Genomic DNA, 6,302 nt, shown 5'->3' with positions numbered 1-6,302 from the left:
ACACCCCCCTTCTGCTTCCCGCACCCCTCTTTCATTTTATTCTTATTATTTTTCATTATTTGACCCACTGAAAGGCTGAAGAAGAGTGAGGAAGGAGCTGGGAATGTCCCTGTCACCCCTACACAGCCCCCGCTGCCCCCCTCTTCCATTTTATTCTTATTATTTTTTTATTATTATCTTGTCCACTGAAAGGCTGAGGGGAGTAAGGAATGAGTTGGAAATGGACCTGCCACCCCTGCACAGCCCCCACTGTCCCCTGCACCTCAGAACCTCAAAAACTTCAAAGCTGGAGGAAATGCAGAGAGGAGGGATGAGGGCACTGTGATTTTTTGGGGTGACATGGAAAAGGAAGGTGCCCATAAGGGTGCAAAAGGTCCACCCACCCCACCCCCTCCCCAGGTTTTGGTGAGCTGCAGTGTCTGTCTGCAAAGGGAAATCAAGGCACGGGTCCTGCAGGAAGGTCACCCTTTCCCCCCACACCTCCTACTTTAACGGGGCTTTGCCACCCCGTGCAGGTTTTCACCCAGTTACCCCAAATTCCCAGGTCCTCTCATATGGGAGGGAAACTGGGACCCAGTTTCTGCTGGTGGGTGCTTGTCCAGTCAGGCTGGGCTCCAGAGTGAGCTTTGCAGGGGACATACGGGGCAGGGATGGGGCTGGGGACAGCCCAGAGGGGTTGTGATGTCCCCAGTTGGTCCCCACTGCCCATCTGTGGGACATTAAGAGGTAAAGGGCTGGCCTGATGCTTTGTGGTCTTTTTCTTCTTGACACATTTTATGGAGCACTGTCCCATCCTGCAAAGCCACCCCAGCCTGGCTGGGATGGAAGCACCACTGTCACATGCTATTTCCCACTAAACCCAGTTTGGTGCTCATGAGGGCAGGAAAATCATCTAATCACAGACTGGTTTGTGCTGGAAGGGACCTTAAAGATCATCCAGTTCCAACCCCCCTGCCATCAGCAGGGACATCTTCCACTAGACCAGGTTGCTCAAAACCTCATCCAGCCTGGCCTTCAACACTTCCAGGGAGGTGCAGCCACAGCTTCTCTGGGCAACCTGGGACACTGTCTCACCACCCTCACACCAAACAATTTCTTTCTCGGATGTCATCTAAATCTACTCTCACCCAGTTTGAAGCCATTACTCTGTGTCCTATCACCTGCCCTGTCTCAAGTCCCTCCCCACCCTTCCTGGAGCCCCTTCAGGTACTGGAATAACCCCAGAAGAGCCTTCCCCTGGCTAGGACAAATGTTCTCCAGGAGGTGATGGACCAAAAATCCCCAGTTGGACCTCCTTGCTCAGTTCACCCCTGCAACCTGCCCCGAGGAATATATTTAGCCGCTCGATTCCTTTATGATTCTGACCCCCTGACATGGGCTGCAGAGCTGCAGCAGCTCCGCTTTGACTGATGGTGGATTTCCTCTCCCTGTTGCCAGAAAGCCAGCGGGCTGGGGTGTGAGATGAGAAGATATTTCCTGGGAATGGCTGGTTACTGCCCCATCTCATCCATCCACAGAGAGGAAAAACCCAGCACGGATCCCAAGCCGGGTGTTTGTGCAGGTAGGCAGCGATTGACCACGTGCCTGGGTGTTCCTATTGACTCTTGTCGGATTACAGGTGACGGGGAGAGCGGTGCGTAACTGTAAACTACGTGGGGGTTCAGGATCTGCCTGGGTTTCCTGGTTGTCCTGGTTTTGCTCAACTCATGAGCAACCAGAGAAGGGCAACGGAGCTGGGGAAGGGTCTGGAGCACAAGTGTGCTGAGTTCCCAGCTGAGGGAACTGGGGTTGTTGAGCCTGGAGCAAAGGAGGCTGAGGGGAGACCTTGTGGCTCTGTGCAACTCCCTGAAAGGAGGGTGGAGAGAGGTGGGGGTGGGTGTGTTCAACCAAGGAACAAGTGACAGGACAAGAGGAAATGGCCTCAGGTTGCACAAAGGGAGGTTCAGATTGGATGTCAGGGAAAATTTCTTCACTGAAATGGTTCTTAAGCATTGGAAGAGGCTGCCCAGGGAGGAGGTTGAGTCCCCATCCCTGGAGGGATTTAAAAGATGGGTAGATGGGGTGCTCAGAGATATGGTTTAGTAGTGGACAGGTGTGGTTGGACTCAATGGTCTCAAAGGTCTTTTCCAACCAAACTATTCTATGATTCTATGAGTTTCCTTGCCCTTTTCTTTCCAATTCTCTCCCTTACTCCCTGGGGAGTGTGTGTGGGGGGGGAGTGAGAGAGCAGGCTGTGTTTGTCTGCAAACCAAAAGGGTGAAACCACCACATCTGGTCTCTTCCCCCTGCTTTGCCCAGGAGTGGGATCCCTGTGGTTCTGGTTTCTCATGGATTACAGTGATTTCAGACTCTGGAGAGGTGGCAGCTGCCAACTTCACTCGCAGCAATTGCCCTTTCTGAGCTTTTTTTTTCCCCAGGACCGAATTAAAACCCCGCGGAAGCAACAACATTTTCCAAAGGAACTGATTAAATCTATTAAGTTATTTACAAGTGGGTTTGATCAGAGCTGCGTTATCTGGGAATACAACAGGAAGGCAACTTCTCTTAAATCTAAAAGGCGCAGGAGATTTCCTGGTCTCAGGACAGATTTATAAACCCTTTTACACACACAGAGGCAAATAGCTATTGCCTTTCATCTGTGTTTTGGAGCTGTGCACACTCCCAGGGACAGTCCGTGCCGTCCCGGGCTTTGCACAGCAGGCTCCGGGTTTTTTTTCCTCCGTAAATCCCGTCTCACGCCTTGAAGTGCCAGGACAAGGCAGGGAGAGAGGATGCCAAACCCTCCATCCTGCTCCGAACAGGTCTCCTGGGTGCGTTTTAGAGATGGGTGTTGCTGCAGAGGTTGGCAGCGAGAAGTTGGGAAGAAAACCCTGTAATATCCTTTCTTATTTTTTAATTCTTTATTTTTTTTAAGTAGGGGTTGAAGTGCGCTGAAAAAGAGACTGCCCAATGTTGTAAGGTTTTTAATTTGAATATGGTGTTACACCCCTCAGTGTTATTTTTTAACCCTTAGGATGCACAGGACCTGAATATGATCATAATTATAAAAACACACCTCTTTACTCGGGGCCCTGGAGGCCAGAGAATTTTTAGTAGCAGTAGTAGAATATATCCCCTCCAGGGAAAAGAACATGAACTCCACTCCAACCCTTGTACATGACATGGGGCAGTGCCTCCATCCTGCATTTGTGAGGTGGGGTGTGAAAGGAGGGTGGAGAGAGGTGGGGGTGGGTCTGTTCAACCAAGGACCAAGTGACAGGACAAGAGGAAATGGCCTCAAGTTGTGCCCAGGGCAGTTGAGATGGGATGTGAGGAAGAATTTCTTTGCTGAAAGGGTTCTGAGGCATTGGAAGGGGTTGCCCAGGGCAGTGGTGGAGTCCCCATCCCTGGAGGGATTGAAGAGTCGTGTAGACACAGTGCTGAGGGACATGGGTTAGTCGGGGACTTGTCAGTGTTGGGTTCATGATTGGACTCAATGATCTTAAAAGTCTTTTCCAATCGAGGCGATGCTGTGAAAGCTCTTGGAGCAACTCACCAGGTCTTCCTGATCCTCATTATTCCCTTTGCACAGTGAGGGTAACACCCCCCATCTCCCTCAGGTATCTCAGGGGTAAATAAACTCTCATGACATTTCAGAAATTTCCCAGGACTCCTGTGTGGATAAAACCACCACAAAATATTTCTCATTTGGATTTTCTCCCAGGCTGGAAGACAACACCTTCCTAGGGGCCTCCATGCCATATTTTGAGCACAAACAATAATAAACACTTTTTTTTTGGTTAGGTTTTTTTATTCCCCTCTCTTCTCCTTTAGCACCTGGCATTCTGATCGCATTAGTAAGATGGGTTTCATTCTGCACCCTACCTAAAATGCTGGTTAAACCTGTCCTGTAGGAAGCTTTGCATTACATAAAGGCAGCTGGGGCCATGTGAAAATGCCACCTTTTAATCGTATCAGGGTAATTAACAGCAGTCTGGGGAAAAAAAAACCCCAAAACTCTTTATTTTTTATGCTTACCTTCCCTATTTTGGTGCAGTGCTTACCTGTATCTGGGGCACGGGAAAGAGCAGAGCTCTCCCAGGGTTTTGAGAGCAGGGAAATTACGGTTAAAAGCTACGAGCTAAAATAGATCGAGTAGACAAAGGGTGGAAGAAGAAAGCTTTGTTCTCCCCATTTTCACGGATGGGGAACAGTAGCAGCAAGTCCCATGGGTCATGGAGAAAATCCGTGGCTAAACTTGGGTTTTTGTGCTGTATAAGTGAGACCATCCCCACTCTTTAAAAAAATATTCCCTTTTTCCATGGATCCGACATCGGGTGTTCTACTCTGCTTGCAAACAACGGGTTTTCACCAAGTAACCTCCCCCCCTGCCACCCTGTTTCAGTGACATTAAAACGTGTGAGAAAGTGCAAATCCTAAATTAGCTCAATATTCACGTGTTCCTTAATTATTGACAAAACTCTTGTCTCCCAAGGGCAGTTTTTGCAGAGCCAGCTGGGGGTTCCCAGCAGAAGAGCCGTGCTCTCAGCGGTGCAGCTCCCAGTTGCTTTGCCACCAAGACAGAAGCACCCACCTTGCCCACCCTTCCTGGGTCCACCAGGTTTTTTCCAGGGACCATTTATTTACTCGGAGGAGAAATGAGATCTTTCCCCTTATAAAGCCCAAGAAATGTAGAAAAATAAATAAATAAATAAATGATTCAGCATGCACAGTCACTGCACTGAGTATTTCTGCTCTTATTATTTTTAAAATGCAATTTTAAGTTACAAATATATATATATATATATATATATTTTAGTCCCTTTAGGTTAAAAGGGATTAGCAAAATTTCCCCCTTACACTTTTAAAATTTATAAAAACGGATGAAGATAAGAAAATAATATCTTTGAGTGACTCAGAAGAAGAATTTAAGTTCTGACTCACTGAAAGATTGAGCTTTAATTTGGCTTTGAAACAATCTCCCCACTTCTGCCACCACAAAAAACTGTATATTTTTACCATCTTCACCAGTTGTACATCACTAAAAGCACGTTTATACGAGCAAGTTTGCTTTTCCCTGCATGGGATAGCTACAGAGCCTTGGTTATTGTCCAAGCACTCTGTGAGCTCAGATTCTCGGCCGCTAACACTGTGCGGATGAGATTTATAAACCTCAAAGTGCCCAGGAATGAGGAGGAATCGAGCAAACGATTGCTTCAGATGCCAGAAATCCTCACGCTGTTTGAGGACACACTATTACAAGATTTTGTGGGGTTTTTTTTTAAGACAGGTGTGATGTTATGCAGCATTTCCAATAGATTTTTGTGTGGTTTTCCTCTCTTCTTGGAGTTTCCTTCCTCCTCTTAGGGCTGGCAGGTTTGGAGGTTTCCTGATGTAAATTGTGTTTTTTGAAGGTGGGTGTTTCAAGAACTTAAATCTTGTGTGTTTAAATGGGAGAAAATTGGTTAATTACATTGGTAGACTCAGCTAATTTTCTTTGCCTAGAGCTGATTATTTGAAAGAAGTCAGCAGCAGAAGTCCTGTTTGCTTAAAGGAAAATTGCATTAATTGAATGTAATGCTGAACTGGATGGGTCCCCAAGTGCATTACTCAGGTTTCACAAAGTAGATGCATCTCAGATACTATCTAACGGACTGAAATTCACATAGACGTAAGGATATAGGTTCTGAAATATTAATAGGTTCTCTTGAATCTTGCACTTACTAGTATCACCCATCTATGCCCAGAGAAATTGTGGATGCTCCTCCCTGGAAGTGTTCAAGGCCAGGCTGGATGAGGCTTTGAGCAACCTGGTCTAGTGGAAGGTGTCCCTGCTGATGGCAGGGGGGTTGGAACTGGAAGAGCTTTAAGGTCCCTTCCAACCCAAACCAGTCTGTGATTCTGTGATTCTACAAAATAACCCTGGTTGTTACTCCTGCTTTACACTGCTTGCGTGTAAAGTGCTAGAGCAAATACATCTTGGAAAGAAATTCAAAGAACGGTGCCTGTTCCACACATCTGGGATGTCACACGGTGTGCACCAGTGAAATCTCACATCCTTGGCTTGAAGGAAGGCTCTGCAGAGTTGGACACAGCAAGAGCAAAGCAGCTGAAGCCTATAAAGCTCACGTAGACTTTGGTCCAATGCTGGTAACAAGACTACAAGCATAAAAGTCGGTATATATATATATATATATATAATCATAGAATGGTTTGGGTTGGAAGGGACCTTCAAGCTCATTCAGTCCCAACCCCCCTGCCAGCAGCAGGGACACCTTCCACTAGACCACATTGCTCAAAGCCTCATCCAACCTGGCCTTCAA

This window comes from Antrostomus carolinensis, unplaced genomic scaffold (assembly GCF_000700745.2).
Source record: "Antrostomus carolinensis isolate BGI_N321 unplaced genomic scaffold, ASM70074v2 scaffold20282, whole genome shotgun sequence".
Taxonomy (NCBI): Eukaryota; Metazoa; Chordata; class Aves; order Caprimulgiformes; family Caprimulgidae; genus Antrostomus; species Antrostomus carolinensis.
This window is presented reverse-complemented; position numbering follows the sequence as displayed.